Raw genomic sequence first — 27,560 nt, 5'->3', positions numbered from 1 at the left:
TTAATGTAACAAAAATTACTCAAGGGCATTTTGCGTCATGTGTAGCCTGATGTGAGGAACTTGCTCTTTTTTTTTTCCATTTCTGAAAGTTTTTACAATACTCTGGTAAAATTTAGCAGAGGTAAGGTTTAATAAAGATTAAACATATAATAAGTGAGAAGAGCTTTCCTAACAGTGATTTTGGAAGTGCTCAGGGAAAAATGTGTTCTGTGAAAGGGGGTGTTATGAAATTAATTATAGAAATTTTTAGAAGATACAAGAGGCAATAAAAATTTGCTGGTTTTCTACAAATCAAAGTGGGCAATAACTTTGTTAGTTGTGGAGAATACGTGGTGGTGGAAAGATAATGCCAAATGAAAAAGAATAAAAGCACTTTCCCCCATTGATATTAAGCACCCAAATAACTAGAAAAACTCTTTAAGAAGCCCGCAGGACCCCTGTAGATAACATTTTAAACCTTGTTTAGCCCTATCCCTGAAGACTTGTCGAGATAATGACACAGTTTAGGAAAGTGCCTCAGGACATGGTGGGAAATTACAGGCGTTCAGTTGTAAACGAAACCGTTAAAAACGACTCCGACACGTCAAGTGGGAGAACATTTAGGCACCCACAGCTTTGTTTAGTGTGTGTAGTGTAGGTTAGGGAAAAGAAGTGATGCTTTAATCAGCGGCAGGGAGGTGAAAGAGGAGATGCTAATTGGTGAGGACTCGAATGAAATAATTATGTATATACACACTTTTTTTTCCTGTAGAAAATAGGCGCAGCAGCCTCAGAATTATCGTGAAGTTTTCAACGTAGCAGAACAGCTGTGCAATTTAAGATATATTAAGATATTTTTTGCTTTTCTTACAAAATTATACCTGCCAAAATTGTCAAACAATTGCACTGTTTACAGTATATTTTTGTGCAGAAGAAAACTCTTCATTTTTCCTTCTTTGAAGCAGAAACATGGAGCAGGTGTACACAAGAGGTCTGTTTTTATGTGCTTTTCAACCATTACAGCTTTTGCTGCTCTGAAATAACAGAGTTGTGTTTATGTTTGACAGAAGTCACACACAAATAGATGAAAGAAAGTTTAATACACATTACAATAGGAATATTTTCTAACGGGGATATAATTATGGATTAAAATCCAATTCAAAGGGGGCTGTGTGCATGTTTTGCTCCTCTGTTTTCATGGCCAAGTACTAAATAAAGTGTGGGAAGTACCACTCATAGCTGTTTTGGAAGGTAGAGAAATTATATTTAAAGGATGGAAGTGAACTTCAAAAGTATTTAGAAAAGCACCTAAACATTAACCTGCTTCCTGCTTCTGAGTCTAGCTGCCTGTTTTGAGTTTCTAATAACTTTTGTTGATGAGATAGATTTATCTATGTTTGTGTATGTAATTTTTCTGTGTAACTATTTTTTGGGTAAAATTTGCATAATGTCCAGTTTACTTCATAAAAGAACTAAACACAAAAAAAAAAAAGCCCCAAAAAAGGAAAACTACATTAATTCCAGTGATCCCTGAAGTCAAACTTTTGAATATTCAAGTCAATTTTATGTTATGAGGAGCTGTCACTACTTCACAGCTATGGATGCCAAAGCAATTATGTTTGCAAACCTTGAGATGAGTCTGGTTTTTTACCCATTCACTTGGGAGCAGGCAAGCAATTTGGCTGAATATTTAGGTAATTAATGTTGAAATTAGCTCCAACTTCTGAATTTTAAGGAGTTTAGAAAACTATAATCACATATAAATGAACTTTCTGGCACTTCTTAAAGAAAACCATTTTCTGAATCAGGCATTAGCTTTAAAATGTGGGAGGAGGTGGAGCAGGGCTCTGACAACCCTGGCCCTGCCAGAGCTGGGGGCTTTTGTGAGGCAGGAAGTGATGGAAGTCCTGCCCAAAAAGTCTTGCTGAAAGCACCCAGGACCTTGCAGCTCAGGGGCAAAGGGAGCAGTGGGGACTGGGGAAGATGACTTGGGAGATGAAATTTTTCTGACCTATGTTTAGTCTGCCCTCCCTTTGGAAGGAAGCTGCTCTCTCCCAGGTGACTTCTCCAATGCTGTCATGAGCTGTTCGAGTTAAAGTTTTGCACAAGCATTCCATGTGTTGGTCTGTCTCCTTTATCCTCCAGAAAGGGCAATCACCTATCTGAACTCTTATCTCAGTAGAGCAGAGAGGGTGGCAAGACCTGACTGTGGGAAGGGATTTGTGTTCAGTTGTACCAAATTGCTTCTGGTGTTTTCAAGAAGGCATGTGAAGGTTTGTAAATGTTTATGTCTCCTAAAATCTAGAAGGAAATTTTACAGCATGACAGAAGGCATACACCTAAGGTTGAGGCTTTATTATTGTTGAATTTCAAAGACCAGCAGAGAGGCAGGGTGTCTAAGGAAGGGTTAAATTATCTGTGTAGGAAGAATTTTAGGCAAAGAAACAATATGTGAATTGCTACTCATTCCAGCTTTACCAATAATGATGTGAATGGTGACGTTGTGTGAGGTTGTCTTGGCCAATTGTCTGGTTATAAATTGCATCTCAGTCTTTTCATTATGATGATAAATTGGTGTCCAGGAAGAATCAAAGAATAAGTACTGTGACGTTAAAAATGTAATTTATTTGATAGTTAGCTTCCAGTCATGTCAGCAAGGAGCTATTGCATCACTACAGGAGATAAAGATCTCACCTGAGTCATGGAATATTCTGTGACAACAATCACCAACTCCAGCTCTGAAGTGAATGGTCCATGCAGGGAATAAACACATGACCCTGGTGTTATTGGCACCCTGCTCTGACCAGCTGAGCTAATCTCAGGGAGAGTTATTTCTCTCTAAATTTTAGATTCTGTGTTGTTTAAAAAATGCTCCCAATCCCATAAGGGCTTTTAAGCTGGAAACCCTTGAAGGCTCCATTCAACACCTGCACACCTAACATGGGCCCTATGAGTGATTCTATGGCAGGAGAAACCTTTGCTAAGCCTGCTGAGGAGTTTGCCGTCCCTACAGGCTGCCTTAGGTGCTGTGTAGCAGACAGGCTGTGAGTGGGTTAAGTAGGGATTGGTGGAAAACAGCTTAGTTCAAGTATCATCTCTGATTTCCACTGGAACAGGAAGGCTGTAAGTGGGAGTAATTTGCACATATAGGAGTTGGGGACAGTAGGAGGACGGTTACTGAGCTTGGGTGAATCCTCACAGTCATTTTCCTTCTCTTTGAGTATCCCATGGCATAACTGCCATCACCTGAGGTGAGGAGGCTGAGATAGTCACACAGAGAAATGTGTGTGTCTGCCTTGAGATGTGCAGCCAACACAGCTGGAGTGTCCCAGGAACAACTGTGGGGCAGGTCAGACTCCTACAGCAGCACCTGTGCTGCTGGCAGGCAAAGCCTTGAGCTGTCTTAGGACATCCTCTGGTGTGCCCTAAACCACCAGAGCTCTGGCAATGTTTGCTCGAAAACAGAAAGGGGAGTTAGTCTTGAGTAAAGCATAATCTTTGTACACGGGTTTAAGTTGCCTTATCCTGTAAACAAGAATTCCCATTTCCTTGTGTTGGCTTTTGGGATTGTAAGTTGTATTTTAATGTAGTACTCCTAAAAGCTTGGTAGGCTGGTAAGTAGTTCTGTGTTTAAGGAATCAAGTGTTGTTGGGTTGCAGAGCTTACTATGAAATAAATGCTTTGTGATGTGTGGCTATTTTGGAACTAAAATATAGACGTTATTAAAATTAATTTAAAGTCTCTATTTCTAGTATTAATTTCTCTTTTTATCATTTAGACAGATCTGAGTGACCGTAACACTTTGCCAGTGGAAAATATTTAAATGTACGTGGTCCATGAGAAAAGTGTGGGGGTTTTGTATTGTTTTGAGTTTTATTTCTTTTAATAGAACTAAACCAGTGCAGCACCAGCCTTATTTGCTAGTGACTCTTTCAGTTCCAGAGCTCATGAAATATGGTTATGAATTGTTTGCAGATATATGAAGATGCCTTCACACTGATGAGCAAGGAGAGAACTAATATCATCATATTTGTTATCATTAATGACACCAAGAAAGATCTTAATCTGTTTGGACTCAAACCTTGCAACAGCCACTGCCCATTCTGATCCTCTCTCATTGCTGGTTCCTAAGGTACCTCAAAGAGATTGTGATCCTCATATGAGAAACAGAGAAGATATTTCTGTTTTTCTACTCAACCTTGCAAATCTCTTAGCAGGACTCAGTGAAACATTCCAGCACAGAGAAATTATACACAATTTTTGAGGGATGGAGGTTTATGCAGTTCAGGCTTACATGTTTTAACATACCATGCAACACTGGTGAAAGTGATAAAAAATGATCATTTATTTATTGTTCTGCTTTTTCCATTATCCCAGTACTAGAGTAAACCACAGGCTCTTGTGGCCAATATGTTATTGCTCAGTGCTAGAACTGTCCCAGGCAAGCTTTTTATATGGATTTGAAATGATCTTCTATGATGCTCAGGTGAGTTGTTCTGTTTAGTTGATTTTTTTCCCCTTTTAATCTCATTAGAAGCATTTGGTTTGAAAGTGGGACACACAAAACTAAAATAAACCAGGCATTGATTCTAGACTTGGACTTTATAGCATTAGAGGCTGATATTTTTGAGTTAGGAAAAGATGGAGTAAATGTCAAAGAAATTTTTATTACAGGCTTTGAAAACACTACTTTAAAAATATATTAAGAAATTGGTCCAGTTTCAGAGAAAGGTGTTATTATATATCAAATCTGAATAAAATTGTTATATATTAATATTAAAATAGAGAAAAAGCAGTCAGTATTAGAGAAGTAGACATATGCCAATACTGGCAGAATAGACATAGCACTGCATGTAAACTGGGATTTATTTATTGAGTACCTGATTACATTATACCTTTCTACTGGGTTATGAAAGCACTCAGATTTTTTTTTTCCCATATTCAAGAGAGTGAAAGTTTGACTTTTGTGGTTAAGTAGGCTCTGGTGATTAAAGGTTTGATTCCATTTTTTTCCAGGTCCATTTTGCTTAACCTTGGCAAAGTCATTTCATCATTATGTGATTTTTAGTTTCTCACTGAGTTCTTAAGGATAGTAATGTAAAACCTGTAGCTGATCCATTATTCTGTTCAGGTGTAGGTTTTTCTTCTAGACACCTGTATCTAAATATGAATTAATTATGGAAGAGAAAATGAAAGTCCATTTTGGCAAACAGTACTTGCTGAAGAACAGCAGTCTGTATGTGTCTCAATTTTACAAGGTGATATATAACGTTAATAGTAACCTGACTAAATTTACGAGAAATTCTGTGGAAAGCTTTTGACTTCCTTTGTTTGATTAGAAGAATTTTTATTCATCTTTATAACTGATGAGAGAAATTGTAGGATTTGCCAGTTTTGCATGCAGAATGTAGTCTATAATGATTTTTTGTATTTTAGTTTATTCCAAAATACCTGAGATCTACCGGACTATGAGCTTATAAATACATAATAAATTTCCTTTAAGAAATTAGCAGAATTTTTTTTTAATATTTGGCTTTGCACAGTGACTGGACAAACATTCCTCTGAAACCTAAGAAACTGTAATTGATGTGAAGCAACAAAGAGTAAAATATCAAATAACGTTGCATCAACACGCATTAATACTGTATGTAAATTACTTCCTATTTTCCAAAGGCTTAATTTGCTTCCTGTCTAGAAAGAAGGAAGGTACAGAGATGTGCAGTGCTGGCAGGAATAAATGGTGGATGATGCTTGCAGGACCCTGCACTGTGTGGAACTGTAGAGATGATGGGTTTTGCCTGTTCTGGATTTCAGGCTGATTCTGTTGCAGACTGCTTGGTTTACTGGTGAGCACAGTGGTTCTGGGTTAAAAACCGGACTCCATGATCTTAGAGATATTTTCCAACCTTAATTATTCTATTAACCTATAATTTTATGAGGAAGGAACACAGTAAGAAGTCACACACCAGGGGAGGGTGGCTGTTAGGCCTGTCTGGTGGTGCCAGCATGGTTTGCATAGGTTTTTGTATTATTTGAATTTTGTTAGTCTCCCTACAAACTGCAGCACACTTAGAAATAAATTGCTGATTTGTGAGGGGTCTGTGGTTTGTCTCTGGACACAGCAAACACTCCATCACCCAGCACAGCCCCACTCTGCAAAGTGCAGTACAGGGATCCCTGCAGTTGTCCTTCCTGGGGCCGGTGGTCTCTACTTCTCTGTATTTTCTGTTCATTTTATGTGGAAAAAGGAGCAAGGATGAGTATTTCTGTCAGTGCAGCTGTGACACAAGAGGTCATGATGACATCCCAGCCTGGTGGATGAAAAAGGTTCTTAGCAGAAGGGTTTTCACGTCTTGTTGAAAGCAGTAAGGTAGGAACTCAGTTTACTTCCTTAGTTTCTGGAGCTTAGTTAGTGATCCAAGAGAGAATATTACTGAGCTAAAGAGTTACCTTCATAATTGTCTCATAGTAATTAAAATCCATATATTAACTGAACATGGTTATAAACAATTTATGAAGATCAAGAAATAGGAACTTTTTTGTAAGGAGTTGCATGTATGTATTCAATGTAAAGAATTTTTTCTCTATCTAAACTGTCTTTTTATTTTTCTGCTCTTAATTTAAGCTTAAATTTTCTTTTGTGAGTCGTTCAAATACGTATAATTCCAATATTTTTTCCAAGAAAACTATTGTATAACAACCATGCATTAACAGTGCATATTTACAGCCTACAGGAGGCTGAGTGCCTGGAAAGGATGGTTTCTTAGTTTTATATTCATGTCTTATTCACATCTGTCTAACAAAGGCTCATGTGTCACATATATCTTCTGAATGTATGTATTGCTGAAAATTGTATGAAAGCATGATGCCACAGCAGAAGTGCATGACAAGCCTTTCATTTCCTGGCATACCCTTCAAGACACAAACCAGTTTGGTGGAGGGCTGGGCTACAATCACTGGAAGTTGCTACATCCCAGTGAGGCAAGAAGGAGCGTCTCAGTTTCCTCCCCTGATGTGCCTGTGCCTGCTCCATCCTGTTGCTGTTCTCTCCCTCCTTTGAATTCAAGCTGATAAGGGCTGTGGAGCTCTCCTTGGGTTTACCCTGGCCTGTCAGTGAGGGCAGCATTTGAAAAGCTATGGTAAGTTTGTGGCTTGTTTGAGCATATTTATGGTTAAGGTTAGTTTTATTTTCTGAAATGCTGGTGGTGGTGGCAATGTGGGACAGTTAGGTACTCTTCTTGATAGACATGGGCAAAGGCGCTCGACTGAAGATATTTATGCTTTAAATTGTTGATAGGCAGCAAAACTACCCAGAACTCTTCTTATTTTCTGTAAGACTCTTGGTAATAGCAATGTGCAAGGTGCAAAGTTCATATTGCCAGGGTAAGGTGTAGGTTTGTAGTAGCTCCCACCAGTCTGAGAATAGAAGGTTTCTACCAGCTTATTTAAAATACAGGAGGAGCTGTGTGGAGAAATCCATTTGGCTGTCCTTTTAAAATCAGAAGAGATGGAGAGATTTATCTGCAGCAGATGAGCTACTGCTGTGTCATACAAGCACCTGAATAATAATGTCTTTGTGGTGAGAAGGAACTGCAGTATTTCATCATAGGTTTGCCCAGCTGGTGAAGAGGGCTTCAAAGAAAGATTGCCAAGGGAAGGGAACCACAATCTAGCCCACTCCTACCAGTTTGATGCCAGTGCCAGCAGGAGATGCCCAGAGCCTGGAGAGGGATCATACAGATTGGCAGGAGAGCACCTGAGGAACAGGACAAAGGAGTTGCTGCCACTGCAGTCAGTAACATGGCTTCATCAGGGACCCATGTTAAATATCTATGCAAACACACTCAGCATGGGGAATAAACAGGAGTCAGAGATGTGTGAAGGCTGCAGGGCTGTGATCTGGTTGTCATCAGTGGTCAGAGGTTCCCATGACCGGAGTGTTGGAATGGAAGGGCTTGGGTCTTTAGGAAGGACAGGCAGAGGTGAGGAATGAGTGTTGTTCCCTATGATAATGACCAGCTGACCAGCTGGAGTGCATGGAGCTCTACCTGGGAATGGATGAGGAGCTGACCAAGAGCTCTGGATGACGATTAAAGAGAGGGAAGGGACAGGTGACATTACAGTGGGGGTCTGCTACAGGCCACTTGACCAGGAGGAGTGAGTGGATGAGGGTCTCTATAGACAGGAGCATCCTCACATTCACGAGCCCCAGTCCTTCTGGGAGATCTCAACCTCCCCAACAGCTGTTGGAGGGACAACATAACAGGACACAAGAAATCCAGAAGGTTCCTGGAATGTTGTTGGTAACTTCCTTCTCCAAGTGATAGAGGAGCCAATGTGGAGGATGCTATGAGTAATCTTGATCTCACCAACAAGGAGGGGCTGATGCAGAAGGTGAAACTCAAAGGGCAGACTGGGCTGCAGTGCCCATAAAATGATGGAGTTCAAGATCCTTAGGGCAGCAGGGAGGAGGCACAGCAAGCTCGCTCTGGACTTCAAGAAAGCAGGCAGTATTTCACCAAGCAGGCCTCCTCAGGGATCTGCTTGGTGAAATACTGTGGGATAAAGCGTTGGAGGGAAAAGGGATCCATGAAAGCTGATTAATATTCCAGGATCACCTCCTCCAAGCTTAGGATCAGTACATCCCAATAAAAAAAAAAATGTATGCAAAGATGCCAGGAGGCCTGCATGGATGAACAAGATGCTCCTGGACAAACTCAAACACAAAAAAGAAGCCTACTTCTAGAGAGTGGAAACAAGGACTGGTAGCCTGGGAAGAACACAGAGAGATTGTCTGACCAGCCAGGCATTTGGTTAGAAAAGCTGTAGCCCTGATAGAATTAAAGCTGATATAATGGGACATCAAGGGCAACAAGAAAATCTTATATATATATGGTGGTGAAAGAAAGATAAGGGGAAGAGTAGGCCCTCTATAGAAAGAAATGGGAGACCTTGTTACCTGGGATTTGGAGAAGGCTGAGATACTTAATGTCATTTCTGCCTCAGTATTCACTGACAGGTACTCTAGCCACATTTCCTAAGTTGCAGAAGGGAAAAATGTGTACTGGGAGAAGGAAGAACCACCCACTCTAGAAGCTGATCAGGCTAGAGACCACCGAAGGAACTTGAAGATGCACAAGTCCATGAGATCTGATGAAATGCATCTGAGAGAAATGTTCAGAGAGAACTGGCAGATGAAGTGCCTAAGCCATTTTCTGTCATATTTGAGAAGTCCAGTTAAGTTTCCACTGACTGGAAAAGGGAAAACATAATGCCTGTTTTAATAAGGAATATAAGGAAGACACAGTCCTGTCAGTTTCACCCCAGTGTCTGGCAAGATCATGGAGCAGATCTTCCTGGAACCTATGTTGAGGCACATGGAAAGTTGGAAGGTGATTTGTGACAGCCATCATGGCTTCATGAAGGGCAAATAACTCCTGACCTAAATTTGGTGGCTTTCTATGATGAGGTAAAGGTGTTGGTGGATGAGGAAGGAGTGACAGACACCACCTGAGCTTGTGCAAAGCATTTGACACTGTCCTGTGGTTTCCTAGCTCAGGGTTTTGAGTGACAGAAGTTGGGTTGCTTTCAGGTTGCTGCTCAGCCTGTCACACTGGTTTGGGATGGACTCTGCACTGCTCCTGGTGGGCAGTGAACATTTTTCAGTCTGTGGATGTTGCTTTTGGCAGGACTTCTGTCTGGAGTGGTTCTGAATTTGGCTTATTGTATTCTAAAAAACCCCACATTTGAAATCCTTGAACAGAAAAACAATAATAAGATTTAGATGGAAAGAACCACCAGACTTCCCTCTGCAAATGTATAATCATAATATTTCCAGATGGCTTCAGTAATTTTGCCCCATCTGTAAGCAGCAAGCTGGGAATGAACTAAGCAAAAGGTGGGCAGCATGCTTTGTGTCTGTTCTAACAGGGCAGGGCTTGGTAGGAGACAGGGAGTCGAAGGTTCTGGTAGAGCTGTCTGACTAACAGCCTGGCACACCCCTTGGCATTGCCACAGGAGTGGCTTTGGAGAAAGCAATGGTAAGGGTCTTTTTCATGCTGTTCTTTTTCTCCTGGAAAATGCCGTTTGGTAAAAATCAAATTGCCTTGGTAGAAAAATAATATTTCAGTGGTGCTTTGGATTTTTTTTTTTTTTGTGGTGGGAGGAGCAGTGAGGAGGGAAAGAGAAGCAGTGTTCTGCTTCTCTTAAAAACCAGTTGGAAGGTGGTATGAGATTTCTAGATTTGTACTGCCATTTTTATGTCGTGTGTACACTCCTTGAAGCTAAAATCACCTGAAATAAAAAAAATTGGTTTTATCATAGACAACACTTTAATTTACCTCCTGAAATCCCATTTAATTGCTTTATTCTTTGCCTCAGAAACCTCTACTTCTGTTAATCCTGATTCGGAATGTTGATGATTTAAAATATAAATAAATGAAAATCAAAAAAGTGGAGTTTTCTGCTGAGATGAATCTCAGTTCTAGAAAATGTTTCTTCATCTCTGTATTGTTCAAGTTTTGTAATAATTAAGTGGGTTCTTGCTTTGTATCTCTAGTATTATCAGGCTAAGCGCAGACTACAATGTCATAACTTTATATTCTAATTAGATAGTAATTATCCTTTTGTATTTGTTCTAATCCCCACCTAGGATGGGCATTGCAAAATGTCATTTATAAGCCACACCCTTCTTGAATTTTTTCTTGTGAACATGTGCCAATTGATTGAACTCATTGATTTAAATGTTCTTAATCCCTGCTGAAGACCTTAGAATTGTGCATCACCCCTGTATCAACTGCACAGCATCAGCTATTGAAAGGATTTATGCTCAGAAGGCCTATTTTGAAGGTACTGTTGGTACACCAATACAGAATTATTTGGTGACCTTTAATGAGTCCAGATTAGTACTGCTGAGAAAGGTGCACTCAGCAGGTGACAGCAGCCTGTTGTGGGTTGACCCTAGCTAGACCAGGTGCCACAAAATCTCTTCTGTCACTCTCCTCAGCTGCACAGAGGAGAGAAAATGCAATGAGACGTCACGACTTGAGACAAGGACAGGGAGAGATCACTCACTGATTATTGTCATAGGCAAAACAGACCCAATCTGGAGAAATTAACTGCTGTCATTATCAATCAAAAGATCAGAGTAGGACAACAAGTAAGTAAGAACAAGTAAATTAAATCTTAAAAAAACTCTTCCCCCACCCTTCCCTCCTTCCCAGGCCTAACTTTATTCCCAGTTCTCTGCCTCCCATCTTCCAGCAGTGCAGGGGAATGGGGATTATGGTCAGTTCATCACATGCTGATTCTGCTGCTGCTTCCTCCTCAGGAAGAGGAGTCCTTGGCCTGCCCCAGCATGTAGTCCCTCCCCCTGGAACCAGCCCTCCCCAGACTTCTTCAATGCTTCCCAGGGGCTACAGCTCTTTATTAACTGCTCCAGTGTGAGTCTCACATGGGGTCTTTTCCATGGGGTCCAGTCCTTCAGGAACAGCCTGCTCCAGCATGGGTCTCCCACAGGTTCTGCCAGGAGCCTGCTCCAGCTTGGATTTCTACATGGCCACAGCCTCCTTCAGGCACTCACCTGCTCCAGTCCTCCGTGGGCTGCAGGGGCACAGCTGCCTCACCACGGTCCTTGCCATGGAGCTGCAGAGGATTCTCTGCTCTGCTGCCTGGGGCACCTCCTGCCCCTCCTTCTTCACTGACCTTGGTGTCTGCAGAGTTGTTGCTCTCATATATTCCCACTCTTTCTCTGGCTGAAAATTACTTCTGCCCGATTACTTTTTCTTCATAAATATCTTATCCCAAAGGCTCTACCACCATCACTGATGGGCTCAGCCTTGGGCAGTGGTGGGTCTGTCCTGGAGCCAGCTGGCATTGCTTCTGCCACATAGCAGAAGTTTCTGGCAGCTTCTCACAGAAGCCACACCTGTAGCCCCACCACGACCCAAACCTTGCCCGTAAAGCCAAAAACACAGGCCCAGACAGCAGTCAGTTTAGACAACTTAACTCCTTTTCAATTAATTGCCTTGTATATTGAATTTTAGGGGGTTGGGGTTTTTTTGTCTTTGGAAGGTTTCTTTGTACTGCTTTAGACCCTGGTGCAAAAGTGAGCCTTATGTCCAAATACTGCCATGTCAGGTATGGGGTACTCATTGTGGATGGGAGCTTGCTGAAACAGGTTTGCTGTCTGGAGTGAAGAAAAATTGGTCCTTGGACCCTTAAATGTCCCTTTTATCTTGCTACCTGTCATTTTCTTCTGAAGAACACTGTGAAGTCCATAGCCAAGAAGTACAGCTCAGATGCAGAAGTACAAAGGACTGGAAAAGAGCTGTGGAAACATGAATGGTTGGTATTACAAAAAAGGCCAGACTTTTTTTTTTTTTCCTTTTTCTTTTTTGCTGGGTCTGATAATTGCAAATTCTGTTTGGAACGGAACTTCCTGCTGAAGGGTGGAATTTGTCCAGTGTGGAATTTGTCCAGTGTGGAATTAAGTAATGCATTGTTGCCTTGAGAACAGCACTTTAAAAACTGAAGGACTTTGCCAGTGCACCATATAGGAATTCTAAAACTTAGATGACTAAGGTCAAAACCTGTGTATGCAAAGAACTTGACAGTATTGTCACTTGAAACTGAGGGTCTGCAACATCTTAGGAAGAGAGCTGAAATTAGCCACCTGTCTTCAGAGTTAATGTAGCTCTCTCTAGAGTTTTCTTTTTTAAAACCAGAGTTCTTAGAGTCATGCTGGTAATTCAGTAATCTGAAGTAAAATGATTATGTTTTCATGTCAATGTGCAAGAATAAATGAGTAGTGATAGTCTTGCCAAATAAAACTGGGACAAAACCTATCAGACCACTATGGAAGTGTAGTCTCACTGATGGTTGGGCTGGAGTTACAGTCGGAAATTGCATTGCTGTCCATAGCTAAAGAAAATTTTCTGAGTTGGGCTCTCTAGAAATAGTCATGAGCTGTATTTGCATGTAGATAAATCTGGATAAACAAGTTATTTGCAGCATATCTTTGGTGCATTTGAAATGCTATCTCTTGAAAATTACTGGGCATATCTAGTCTTCTAGCTTTGCTGTTGTTGGATTGTGCAACCAACATTTTTTGTGCATTTTTAGATTTTCCCTCTTCTCAACCAATTTTCACTCTCTGTTGATATTCTTCTCCTTCATGCCTACCTTTCTTGTCCATCATTCCTTCTTCCACTCTTATTTCCTCTCTATTCTTCCCTTCTCATTAGCTCCATAGTATTACCCAAACTAACAAAAATCTGATGGTGTTGGGGTCATTTCAGGTCAGTGACAAACTAGTCTCCTTGTGGGTGCCTCTGTCTGTTAAAACCTTAGTAGCAGTGTAAAGCCAGCCCTGGGTCTGGGCTGCCTGCAGTGCTGTGCCTCTGAGCCACATCTGCAGTGTGGTGCAGTGATGGGCTCTAGAGCAGCTGACGTGCTGATGAAGCATCCTAATCCTGTGCAGGCTCCACTCCCCTGGTTTTGCTGTCATTCCCCCAGTATTTGGCATAAGATTTTCATGCTTTTACTATTTTGTCTAACTGTATTAAAACACTCATAGATAACATATTAGTGAACATCAGCAGAAATTTTTTCTCCTCTGAATATTTCCCATTTTCATTTGAAGCTGATGATTCACAAGTAGCTGAGGAGAGACCTGAGCACATCCTTGGTTAATGCAGTGTACAGTGCTGGTGTTCTTGACTTCCTCTTGGCTGTTGCTGAATCCCACCTTCAGTCTGACCTGTGTGTATTTTTGACTTTGTGTTTGTCTGTCTGTTAGTCTGTCATGACACTGCCACTTCTGAGCAGTAATTCGCTGAGCTTGAATAACCCAAGTTTTGAACCTTCTGACCAGTGTTATTAAATGGGGACAGAACTGGTCAAGGAGAAAAAAAAAAAATCCCTGTTCTTGATGAACTGTGTAATGCTATTGAATAGGCTAAAATTAGCCCTGCCATTCTTCTTCCTTTTAAGCATCTCAGGGTAATTATAAAGGGAAAAGCCAGCCAAGCTATACTTCAAATAAGCTTAGGTTTGAAGGTATTTTTTTCAATGATTTATTTGCCTTTCCCTCTAAGTAAAACAATGATTATAAAGATTAAGTTAGCGGTTGCTTTTTCTTGCAGAGAGCATCTCAGGTAAAAAATGAACCAGTGGTAAATTAAAGGCAGATATTCAAGCAGGATAAAATAATAATCAAAAAGTGGACCAGACAGCAAATGCAGCTGATGCTCAGGAGGGTTGGGTCGAGTCCCATTTCTGATGTTTTGGTTAGTTAAAAGCTGTGATTACGTTCCACATGAACTGCAACTTTGTATATGCATTTTGCATTTATTAACTATGTTACCAAGATGATACAGACAGAGACAAAACTGTTATGGAGGATTTGGAATGGAACAAGCATGCTAATGAGCCTATGCAAAATGCATCTATTAGCCAGATGGTGAGTTACACAGGCATTAGTTTCTGTTTACCATCTGTTTAATCCTCAGAAAGAGGCAGGAAAGGAGCTGGAAATGGTGTAGAGGAACAGCAAACAGTAACAGTGTAGTAACCTTCACAATATGTCCTGAATGTCACTTTTCTTAAACAGTTCAGTGAAATACCCCTTTCTTGTGTCTGGCAGTAGATGCCAAATTACTTCAAATTCTCTAAGTTTCTCTAGTGCTTCATTCCCTACTGCATCCTTCTTTCCAAATATTCCCTCTAAAAAGAAGACAAGTAGTTCTTCACCAGGAGAAAAAAAAAAACTTCAAAAGACTTGGTTACAATTGAAAAAAATTGCTTTAAACTGTTGTCAGTGTGTATCACTGGGGAAAAAAAAAAAGGCCATGAATGCAGAGAGAAGACCTTAAGATCAACTAATTCAATGACCTCCTCAACAAAAAAGTGTTTTTAAAGGCAGTTTGCAGTCTTAAACATCTCATTTATGGAGTGACAAATTCAGGAAAAATAATTGCCAGAAGTGCTGTTGAGAGAGGTCTCTATTTTAGTCTGAAACTGGAAAACTGAATTGATTAATAACTCCGTTAAAGATTTCATTCGGTGTAAGATTCAAAGGCACTTGGAACTTATTTTTCCTTGTTCGCTAGAGGGTAGCAGAGAGAACAGTGAGAGCATTTCAGCACAGCCTGTGCTCGGTAGCAATGAGTGCACTTGCAAGCTTCTGTATTAGACTAATCTGGTGCCCTTCAGGCTTCTTGGTAGAGGAGAAAGGGTACATTTGATGCTATAAGTGTAAACCAAAGTGTAAAAATTAAAAGCATTCTTAATGTGATTTGATAAAGTTAAAAATCATTCTTGGTTTTAGCACTGTTAATAACTGGGTATTTTTCAGATAGCAAACATAAGCATTTTCAAGATGCACATTTTTAAGGAAGCATGTTTTTAGGAGCACTGTACTGTGCATAGGGGACACTGTCATATTTATGTAGGCAGATAATTTTAAAATAATACCATGACCATAGAAGGTTGCTTCCCTTCTAGGCTGTGTTTGTGGACATTCCACTGAAATAAATGCCTGTGACCCAAAACTTCCTTCTGCCACCACATTAAGTACCTGACAAAACGAGTCATTACACTGTATACCAATAATGGAGACCTTGTGGCATGTCAGCTTCTAATGCATTAAAATTCAACAGATTTCACAATGTACCCTTTCTGTGCTGCAGATGTCCAAAGGAGTATCAAGAGAAGAGTTTCAAAAGCTGTGTTGATGAGCAGCCTTCTACGCTTATGGTACTAATAGACAAGCCAAAAATGTTGCCCTAAAAGCAACACCCTCCCACCATCAATATTTATTGCTGTGTCTGCTCTCTGGCATTTAAGATTTTAAAGTTATGCAGTTTTATGAGGTGTCGTTAAAGTTAATATTACCTGACTGAGGCTGATGTTGTTACTATATTAAAAACCACCCATTTCCCCCCAAAATAATTTACATTGTAGGTTGCCTTTATCTGCCTGTGATGTAGAAAATTGAATTTAAAAAAAACTTGCTTAAAAATGTTTGCCCATCACTGTTTCATATAGTCACTTGGGCATGAGGTAATAAAAAGGGACCTTTCATTAAGTAGTGGGACTATTTGCAACAACATAGTGGGACTATTTAAAATAGTACTCGTTTCCCAAATAGCACTTCAGGTCCAAAGAAAGCACCCTTTTGTAATCTCTCTGCATTGTTCTTGCAAAAGAAAAGTACGGACAGAAAAATTTGTGTTGCTGTCTTCCCCCCCACTTCCTGTGCCCATACACATGCAAAGATGTGCCCACAGCCCCTCACAACCTTTGAAGCTTTTGTGTGTGCCTTTGTGCCAGCCCTGCATTGCAAATGGAGAGGTGGGGACACTTCTCTGCTGTTACCCAACTTGCTGTCACCCATCAAGTGATTCCTGTAGGGCAAGTAAATATTTAGGAAATCTTTGAATGACTCATCCCTTTGCATTAAAACCTTTCTCAATTTCTACCTCGTTTCTGGTCTGAATTCCACAAAGAGACTGAAACCCACAGAGGGGTTCATAAATGTGCTCTTTATTAAACATGGCAAACAAAAAGAAGACATGTTGATGTAGAGAACCATCCTCCCCGTATTGCTGATTCAGATGTTTCATGATTAAACATTATAAACCAAAACTGAAATATAAACTCACTTTGTATGCTATATAAGAAATTTAATATGGGCCTTTTCATCAAATTGAATTGCCACATCAGTCTTCAAAGACTTTGGGGGCTTTGGAAGCTTCGTGTTGCAGCATAGCATACAGATGTCCTGCCTACGGTTGAAGCTTTATTGTGTTTCACTTGTGTGATGGATCATGTCTGTGCTCTCCTCTTTTATCTCTGTTACAGAAAACCTTTTGGACTTTGATTCATATTTGGGAGTGTAAATAATGCAATTGGTTTTGATGTGCTCCAGTGAGAGGGAGCCATAGGACAAGAAAAAGCCAGATAATATCTTGTCTCCCTGAAATCTAGATTGGAATTAGCTGCAAAACAAGTTATATTTCCCATTTTCAATTAGTTTCTTATGTCATCTTAATGAATTCTTTTAAGACAAGTTTAAAGAACAAATTTCTACAAAATGATGACATTCATTTTTAAAGATGCAATACTTGATATTTACTGTAAAGCTGCTCAGAAAACTGAGATTTGCATAACAGTTCTGAGACTGCCACTCCACTGCAGTAGTAATTAGTGCAGTCTTAAGCAACTTCTTGCTACCAGATCCTGTAATGTGTCTATGTAATGTGTGATTGTAAAAATCCCCTCTACACCATGCCCCAAAACAACAGGAGCACCAGTCTCTCCCAGTTTAGAACTTTGATATCTCGACCTCTTTGACGTTTGGGGCTGTAGGGTTTGGGTGTGAAGTAGTAGGGTGTGAAGTACTGCCTCCTGCCTCTGCTTTTGTGCTCATTTTTTGTGGTTTTTTTTTTTTTTTTTTCTGTCCCATCAGCCTGGGGTTGTTTGCTAAAGAATTTGCACCAAGCTTCTGTGTTTTGAGTCCTGTCATCTGAGTTCCTCAACCCTTCAATGAAGCTGAAGCATTCACCATTTCTTTGACTTCTCAAGAAGTTTTTCCTCACAGAAATATGGTTTTATTGTTTAGGGAAAGCTCTTCAGCAGAAAAGATTGAGGAATACTTTGACAGTGTCGTGCATGGCAGGATAGTATCCTTCACCCAGATGCTGTTGGTACCCCCTGAGCACTGACACTTCAAACTGCATTTCCCCAATGCTTTGGGGTCTTGCTTTCCCTGGTGTTATCTGTCTGGTCAGTCTGACAGGTTAAACCCAGATGTTTCCAGTTAATGCTGTCTCAGGATGAGGGACAAAAGGGTCTCACCTTCATAATCAAAGCACAGCTCATGGAGGTACATGGACCAGCCTACTACATATATTAAATAGAATTTGTGCAATATCTAAGTACTTAACAGTGATGAATGTAATGAGTTCTCATTATCCCAGTTTATTTATCTCATCTGTTTTTTCATTCTGTTATCTTCTTTTTGTTGGCCAATGTGAAAATGCTTTTTTGAAGGTGAGTTTGTCTGTTTATGTTTACAAAATCCCAATCATTTTGCTGATACTATCAAATATTAAGTAATAGTAGCGTGAGTCAATGTGCAATGAACACACAAACCAATACTTAGGAATTTTATGGATTTTCTTACACTGTGTTTATGAGCTCCCAGAGTGTTTTAAGTGCATTCAGGCCACTTCAGTTCCTGTGTTTGATGTAATTAAACCAGACTGTTGAATTTTTTAACTAACCAACCTTGATGGCCTCTTATTAATAAATAACTTGTTAAATTGACAAATTTCTGCAAGCATGGACTTATTATTCAAGCAACTAGTGAAAATAATAATTTGGAAGGCAAAAAGCCATCTACAAATTTGTGGTTTATATAAGCATAGCCTAGACTATGGAAAAGTTTCAGTAAAGACTGAAATGTTTTGAAAGTAGGACAATCATGAAAAATCATGCAGGGATATAAATGGCAAGTGTGCACATATGCACAGTATTTCCATGAACCACTCAACTAATTTTTGTTCTGTGTCAAACTTGTCATCACTGTTATTTCCACCTTCCAGTTCTTGATGCTGCAAATGTGTGTTAACCAGCTACGGTTTGCTTGGTCTTTAGAAATATCTTTCCCTTCCCTCTCTCCCTGTGTTGGTGATGCAAACACGACACCTCTCCCAACAGTGATGACATTTGCTAAATATTTTGGTGCCTGCTCCTGTGATTATCCTCTGTACACAGCCATGCACTGCAGAGGGGGAGGATGGTGGGAGGTACAGACGGAGTTAATCCTGTCATAAGGATGTCTGTCCTCTGCTGCTGACAGTGCCAGTGTGAGGCATTAGCTGCATAATGGTGTCCTTCTCTCCCCCAGTCTTTTTGTTCCTTTTTGAAATTGCCTTCTGTGAGCTTCCTCCATGGCAAGGCACACTTGGTTACATTGGTTAGGAAGGAAGAGGAAAAGAGAATGGTAGTTGAACAAACCTCTTTATCTTTCTTAGCCTTATCCACTGAAAACTAGAGGAAGGTTTTTTTAGGTGATTTTATATATTTGTGCTGTATGGGAAGTATCTTGTGTTAATTAGGTTTAATACACAGAGGTGTGTATGTGGCCATGTGTGTACAGCCTCATGCCTCAAATGTGTGTCCCTGTTTGAGCTTGCTGCAACTCCTCTTTATTTCCATAACTTGTTATAGTGCAGATGAGTAATAGCATTATAAATTGTTCAAAACCCTTCACTTTAAAGTAGTCCTATTGCATTGCTTTAGGTGAATGTAGATACCCCTCAACACAGGCATGTTAGGGAAAGTAGGGCAGTGTACTCTGTGAGTGTGTGCTTCCACGTAGCATCTAGAAACCGAGTTTTTATACTTAATGGATGTCAACAATGTAACTGGTTATTTAAATTCTTGATCTTTAAACATTTTAGTAATGAAAACTGCATCTGTTGTGATCTATGAGTGTCTTTATCATTTGCTAGTAAGAACTTTTTGTGTCTCTACTCCACTTCTGGTTTTGGTTAAGGAGAGATGTGGGTTTTAAATCTCCTAAGCGGGTGATTTCATATAGTCTATATAAATGAGAGTTATGAAAGCACAGTGTGTTTAGTGAGGGAAGGCCCATGCTGACCTTGGCTCCCTGAGGACCAGGAGCATTCTGGATGCCATTCCATAATCTTTCATTTTTATTGGATATTTGGAATATCTTCATTGAGAAGTTACTGGCCTTTGTTACAGATGGATTGTCCGCAGGGTGCCTGGAGGTTTTAGTAATTTAAAGTGTTTAATATACCCTAGCTGTCAGGAATGTCCAGGGAAGGGAGTGCAGGGGAAGTCACTCTTACCAAAAGTGCTTTCTATACAGCACTGGAAGATCTTATTCAGTGGGGATGAGACAATATTTTGACCATTTCAGGTTTTTGAATCTCCCTTGTACTTTTGCATGGGGGGAAGTTTATTTGGCGCATTGTAAGCACTGATTTTTCTCAGAAAGAAAAACAAGACAGCATCAAATGAAGCTGCACAACAGACTCCAATCCCTGGGGTTAGAAAGGAAAGTCCTCTTTATATCTATAGGGAAGGGGGGTATTTAGGCACAGCCTTGCCTGCTTTGTCTGTGTTGGGCATGCAGAACTGTGGGATTAGCAGATGCAGTTTAAGTGGTCTCACACTGGACGTGGCACAATAGTTGGCTGGTGCATAACTTGTGTCTGTTGACCTGGTGCTGCTGCCTCTGAGCTAATGCCCAGACAGAGGAGTCAGCAGTCACTTTCACTGTGTCTGCAATGTAAGAACAGTCAGGGGAATAAAGCAAATGCCCAGTGGGGATTAAATCTATACACACTATACACACTTGGCCTTCGTTCGCAAAGTCCTGATGGTGGTGATAGAAGCAGAAGGGGGAACGACAAGGTTTTGCAGTTACTCATCCTCTTTTGCTGAGGAAAAAGATGAAATGCAGTCTCAGGAAATTTGTATCTCACTGGATGGTCTCTCATACGAATCTGGTTGATTAATAGGTGATGTGGGCAGGGACAGCTTGCTGGTGCACCTTCTGCCTGCCAAAGCCCTGACATGTGAGTACACAATATGCAGAGCTTCCACATCAGCTCTGAATTTCAGCAGTAATTTGTTTTCAGTATCTCAAGGTAGAGCTCAATATCTTAATGATTTTATTTTTTTCCTGATTGTTTCTGAATTGGTCCTCATTAATCATAATGATTTGTCTAATCTCCAGTAAGTTTTTGAGTAGTGTAGGTTAAAGGCTGTGTAGGTTAAAGAAGCCTCAAAAGAAGTAAGGCAGTTAACTTCATTGAAACTTTGTGGAGTTTGAACACATGAGTTATTTATGCTCTTTTGAAAGTCTAATTGGTAGGACTACTTGTTATTTTTCTGCTTTCAAAAGCACAAAGTAGCACTGGTAAGTTTTATGTATTTTTGCATGTGTGTGTACAAGATCCGCATTGCCTGCACCTCTTGGGGCCGTTTGTGCTGCTGCTCTGACTGCTGCAACAAAGAAACTGCTTAATAATGTTAATTCAGCGTTTGGGTGGGACTTTTTTTTTTTTTGTTTGTTTCCAAACAAGAATGAGCTCCTTCCTGTGCTTCCTTGTAGTCCTCTTGTAGCCTTACAGGCTCCTTTGTTCTCTTCTGCTCTCGCTGGGGAGCTACCCCAGTTTCAGCAGCAAGGCAGATGCTTGCCAAGCCACCTCCTCTTGAGCTGAGCTCCAGAACTACAGACCAGCTTTGAGTGGGAGATTAGGGAGCTGCTCTATGATAGCAGGCAAAGGCAGAGCAAGCGGCAGAGGCAGAAATGAACTTTTTAGGCTGTGTTTAAAAAACTGCTATCTGAATGTGACAACAGATAGGATGTATCCAGAGAAAAAGCAATTTTATTTTATTTTTTTCATAATTATTTACACTGACTTTGGCTTTAAAGGAAGATCTTCATCTTTCAGAGGTTATCTGGTGGCAATATGGTTGATTTTTATGAGTAAGTATAATGAGGCTAGGGAAAAAGCAGTAGTGATACCTTAAACATGTATTATTTTTCAGATTTTCTTGTTTTAACAGTGTATCCTCTCCTCTCACATCAACTTTCCTGCTGCCTTTTGAGTGCTTCAGAGGCACCCACAGTCATTGCTGTCAGCAGCAGCAGCCAAGAGAGCAATGACTCCTGCCTGCTAAGGGATGCAGCAGCGCCTTTGATCACAGTCTGAGGGCATAAGGAAAACATTGAGGAAAAGTGTCTGAATAACCACTTAAAAGAGGATGCTGGCAATAAAAGGGAGGTGGGTAGAGGAACGGGAAGAGAGTCTCTTCAGAAAAAGTGTGAAGCTCAGCCAACTCTTGAGTCCTTCTGCTTAACCTGGCTGCGATGAAATTCTCACCTGCAGGTTTTCCTTCTGCTTACAAGGATGAGGTTAGAAAGCAATCACTGGGTGAATGTGCATGTAAGGGTTTTTTTGAGGGAGAAATAGAAAGGAATCCTGTTTTTCCTTCCATAGGGTTTTCTTTGTTCGGAAATTTAAGGGAACAATAAAATACTACAGACATGCAGTGTCACTGTGCTCTGTGCCTTCAGTAAACCCTTGGATAATTGAGCAAGTCTAATCCACTCTTTTTTAAGCTTTATAAGTTCTCACATTTTTGTCCTTAGGAGCTCACATTTATTATTGAAAAAATATTTTTTCATAATTATTTACATGCATCTTTTGTATCTAACTGAAAAGGTTAAAACTTGCATGTAAATAAAGTGATATAGTTTTATTTTTTCCCTGTAATTTGTGTGAGGCTTATGGGAGGCAAATATTTGTGTCTGACATATATACAAGTACAAGAAGCAGGCAGAAAAATTCAGGTGATGATGGACAGCAATTATTTCACCTCTTGAAGAGAAAAGCCTCTGATTAGTTGACATCTCAGAATAAAACTTTGAAGAACTCACAAGACTTAAAGCCAAGTGCTTTGTACTTCTCTGGAAGTGTTTGACCAGATTTAGTAATCTCATGTGACAACTTCTTGGATGGCTGGGGCTATCTCTGTCTTTGTCTGTAACCATATCTGGGGTTATATTATTTATGTATTTTTTAAAATATAATTAATATCACTGCAACAGAACTCAGTAAAACTTATTGATGCAATTTTAAAAGATATGTTTACACAGTATATAGAGAGACAATCTAAAAAGATTAATGGTCTGTCTCTAGTTACTCTTGAGGTATTCTCAGATGTCAGGAAGTATTTAATAACTGGATTGGTACCTGGTTCACATTATTAATGATTTAATCAGAATATAGGTAGCAGCCATTCGTGTTTACATGTTTCTGGTTTGGTGTCATGAAAAATGTGCCTTAAAAAGGCAGGGGGGAGGGAGTGGTGAGAGCAGCAGTGCCAGTTCAATTGTGCATCAGTTGTAGCAGCTTCTTCTGGTCTCTGCCAGCAGGCCCCCTCCACATCAGCTGCTGCTATCTCACCTCCAGGAGAAGGAAAAATTGATTAAATGGATGAAAAAGGATGGCATGAGCTTTCATTCTTATCATAAATCTTCTGGTAAAAATGCTCCCTAGCAATGGCACAGCCTTTTCAGTTGCACTTCAGAAATATTCTGAATGGGTCACCAGTTGTCTGTATTTTGGCACAGTTAAAGGCTGTAGTTTGAGATTCCAGTTGTTCTTTCACTGGTAGTAATAATATTTCTGATAGTACAGGCAGTAAATTTTATCAGGTAAGCCTGATTTAACAAGTGTTTAATAACATAATTTTTTTTAGTCTCTTCCAATGTTTTTGTTTAAAGCCAAAGGACCACTTTTAAACAACTCACTGTATTGGGATTTTGGATGTTTTACTTTCCAGCTGTTTAGTAATCTCATATACCAAATTTAATCTATTTCTACAACTCACAAGGACATGCAATTAACCTGCTATTTTTTGAGAGAAAGACAGTACTCAGAAAATATATTAGACAATGCAACTTCCATTAAAAAAGTTCAATTTTATTGTGTCTTATCTGATGCATTAGCCTGATCTCAGGCTAACCATGTAGCAAAATTAGGTCATATAAAGTGTTCACTTCTGTGAAATAAATGCATATTTAAATTTAAAACATTTTTAAAATTGTGTATCAGGGTCTAAGTGTTTGGAACCTCTCCAAATTTGAATTCTCAAGACCTCTCTGAATTAAGTTCTCATCATGAATCCCAGGGGATGGTGAGTATTTCATTATTAATGATTTTTAGGGATTTTGGGCACATTTGTAGCCCTGTGATAAAGCTCCTTGATGCCTGGCATCTCAGGACAGCAGAGTTGCAACTGATCCCTTGGAAGATGCATTATCTGTATTGATATCAGGATTCATTCTGCTGTCACAAGAAAGGAGAATTTTTTATACTTTTGAGTTTGAATTGAAACCAAAAAAATACATTTGAGAACACTGGAAGGTGAGTGCCAGGTACTGAATAAAATTACACCTTGCATCTGCATGTTCAAATATCCTACACATTTCAATTTTCTGAGTGAAATTGCCTGGGCCAGACTCTGAGTCTGACAGGTGCCATAAATGGAGCTGAGCCCTTCTTTTGGGCATATTTTGAGGACTGGTCATTTACATTTTTCTGTCTTTTAGCACAGAGCTGTGGCTCACTCGAGTGCATAAATGGTATTTTGCTTTGTTCTCTCAGTGTACCTTAATTACTGTAATTTTGTGCCTGCATTCTCCAGTACTGGGGTTCTTATTTGTTGTGTTTTAACAATGCATTTGTTATAGGGATACAAATATTTTTTATTTATTAAGCTTCAAATTTGAAAATAATTTGTAAATAAATCCAAGTAGACATAAAAGATTGCAGTATAAAATTAATGAAACAGAAGCAAAATATATTAAACATTCTGCAGTGGGCTTATGCCTCATCAAAGCAATTCCTGAGGCTCAGTGAACCTGCAGTGACTTTTCACTTGCATTAGGTGTAGAAAGTCTACCAGCAAAGTAAAGGAGATGAAACCAGAACTCATTTTATTCTGTATCAATATTTTTTAGTAAAAGCCTAGTTTTAGTTATAATTTGGATAAAACTTATTTTTCCTTTTCCATGGTTTGCTTTGAATAGACTGCAGATAATGCAACTCAATCCATGCCACTGCATGGGGAAAATTCTTCCTCGATTTTTTTATTTTTTTTTGTCATTCAGCCATCATTCTCATGTCCAATTCATACAAATTTAACAGGACTATTCATTTACAGATTTGTGGGTTGAGGAATTTTTTAAGATATTTTATAAAACAAACATTAGGAGAAATTGAAAGCAAGCCCCCTTTCTTCTTGGGTACTTACACATCTAAGCATGTGAAAAGAGGTGAAAAATGAGAATTTTGGAAAGTGTTTTCTTGTCTTTCTTGCTCATTTAGGTAGTGGTTTTTTGATTGTTTAAGAATAATATTGATTCCATACCTATCTATTGACATTGACTCATATTCAGCACAAAAACTGAAATGCAAGTATAAAGGCAAACACTGTTATTTTAATAAAAGTGCCTTGCCTCATTAGTCCTATTACAGGTTAGGTCTACTAGTAAGACTAAGGGGCTGGGTTTTTTTGGTGGGGTGATAGGGATATGGAAATTTAAACAATTTTTCTTACCTCTTTTCACTGCATTTGGTAATTATATATCTCAGTCTCAGTAGAAATTGAAAATTCTTTGTTTAACTAATGGTATGCTTTTGCTCTGAAAATGCAGTCCAAAATCTGCATTGAAAAAAACCAAAACAAACTACAACCCAATGTTTTATATTTATGGGATTCCTAATTAATATTCTTTGAGACCTAGAAAAGAATGCAAGCAGTCAGTTTCTGTGGGTAAAGTAGTTCAGAGACTCTCATCTTTATTCCATGTTTAATAATAAATATCAAAAAAGTTGATTCCCCCTCAAGAGCATCATGCTATAGCACACATTAATTTTGAGTGGGCAGCAATAAGTAACACTAACATCTGTTCCAGATGTTAAAATAACTGAAGCTTAAGATAAGGGTCTGCTGTTGTCACTTGGCTCTCCTGGGACTGCATAGGCACCCTTTGGGATGGCTTCTAGCCTTTTGCTTAGTGTCTCATCTAGGCACTGCCCACTGAAATTTTAGATGGCTTATCCCAGAGGGTGATCCTTTCCCATCCAGCCCAGCACAACCTGGGCAGCTTTTGGAGACCTGCATCTCTGGAGACATGGAGGAATGGAAGATCCTGCCTGCTGGCCTTAGGTGTTTGCCTTGGCACATCAGTTGTGTAAGGAGCACAAATACCTGAGAGGAGAGACCCAGCCATGAGTGTCAGCCTGCCCATCTTGTGTGAGATCTCAGCTGAGGGACAGAGAAGGTGTAAGCAATGTCCACTCTTTGAGTTGGAGTCACCCGGCAGCCAAGAATTCCACAGTCATGGAACAAATAAACACAGAGCCAGGCTTGAAGGTCAGGATTGAAGGATTTATCTGCCCAGTCCCTGTTTCCAAGACAGTTCTTGCTTTTAAAATAATGCTTATCCAGTAGTTCAATATGTAAGAGGCATACATGTGCTTCCACCATTTCTGCCACTGCTGCAGTGTTGGCCATATCTTGGTTTTCAGTTTTTAACAGATCTGAGCTGTTTGCTGGAGCCTGCGTGTCTTGGAGCACAGCTGATCAGCAGAGGCCTGTCTACTCTGAGCATATATGTGGGTAATTAAGGTTAACACACCGGGAACTTCTCCTGGAAACATTAAGTAAGGAGTCACCTATTGGGTTTTAGTACCTAGGAGATTAGGTACTTCTGAATAATGAATGAATTAGTCTGTTGTACAGCTTGAGTAGGTTTTAAATTTCACTTTCATATTTTATTTTTTTGGACTTTCTTTCTGCTATGTCTGAGCTCTCAGGAGAGCTCTTGGCATGTGATGACTTTGTGGCTTTCCCTGTCTCATCAGCAAATTGTGAGATCATCACTCACACCTTATTGAAAGCTGAAAGTGCTTCAACTGGTTCCATCTAGAGTTTTTTTAAAATAGGATCACAGAATCAAAAATCATCTGAGATCATTGAGTCCAACTTAGGACCAAACAGCACCTTGTCAGCTGGACCATGGCATTAAGTGCCACCTACAGTCTTTCCTTAAACTCCAGACATTCATTAAACATTTTGTTTGTTAAATCACTGGCATAATCTACTAAATCCCATGTGATGGTGCCAGCAGCTCTCCCCCTTCAGGCCACTGTCCCCTTCCCATTGCTAAAGGAGTTAACTTGTCTCTGGTTTTAATTCCTTAGTTAAGGAAAATAAAAACTGTAAATATCCAGTAGCATTATTCACACTTTGAAACTCACTTGGTATGTGCAGTAAAACCCAAATGAATAGATGGATTTCCTCACACTGGCCTTCCAGATAAAATTTATGGTGTAAACACAATTGGATTTTAGAGAAAACCAGGTGTGTCCTATGCAATCTTATGAGTGAGTATCCAGAGTCTGCAATGATGTAAAAGTTGTGACTTCTTAGGTGTTATCCTGTCTTCCTCTGGATATTATTGGACTAGGGATCAGACATGTTTGTCAGAAGAACCTTTCAGGGATGATGTAAGTAGGATAAATTACTGGTAGAAGAGGGTACAAATGAATTGTGTTTAACAAACATTGTAGTATTTAAAAATATAAAAAAATAGTAAACTAGAGTGTAAAAAAGTCCACTCCACAAACTGGATACCAGAGTTTAGTAAACAAGACTATTAAGTTAGCATTCTGAATTTCTATCCTGATGCTTTTGAAGATAGCATCTATTGAGTCAATCTTTGGACAGAATCTTGTGGTACTAAAGGTTGCTCATTAAGAGTAAACCTCCTGCTACTGCATTTCAGAAAGTAAAAGAATTAAGTTATTTGTTTTAGGACAGGGATATTTTTAATGTCACAGGCCAGGAGCTCCTAGCTTTGTTGACAGGCTACAAAAGAGGCACCAGCAGTATCAGAGCATCGGAATTGTGGATGGAGATATGGTTGCTGTTCCAGCAGGACAGCAACAGCGTGGGATCAT

General features: G+C 39.8%; 1 protein-coding gene across 4 annotated transcripts in view; it reads left to right on the top strand.

Moving 5' to 3' along the window:
- The window catches only part of KIAA1217 (KIAA1217 ortholog), a 355,102-nt gene that overhangs the window by 63,992 nt on the left and 263,550 nt on the right, over positions 1-27,560 (top strand). The gene's annotated exons all lie outside the window — the stretch shown is intronic.

The sequence above is a fragment of the Passer domesticus genome, chromosome 1 (assembly GCF_036417665.1).
Source record: "Passer domesticus isolate bPasDom1 chromosome 1, bPasDom1.hap1, whole genome shotgun sequence".
NCBI classification, from domain to species: Eukaryota; Metazoa; Chordata; class Aves; order Passeriformes; family Passeridae; genus Passer; species Passer domesticus.
This window is presented reverse-complemented; position numbering and strand designations above follow the sequence as displayed.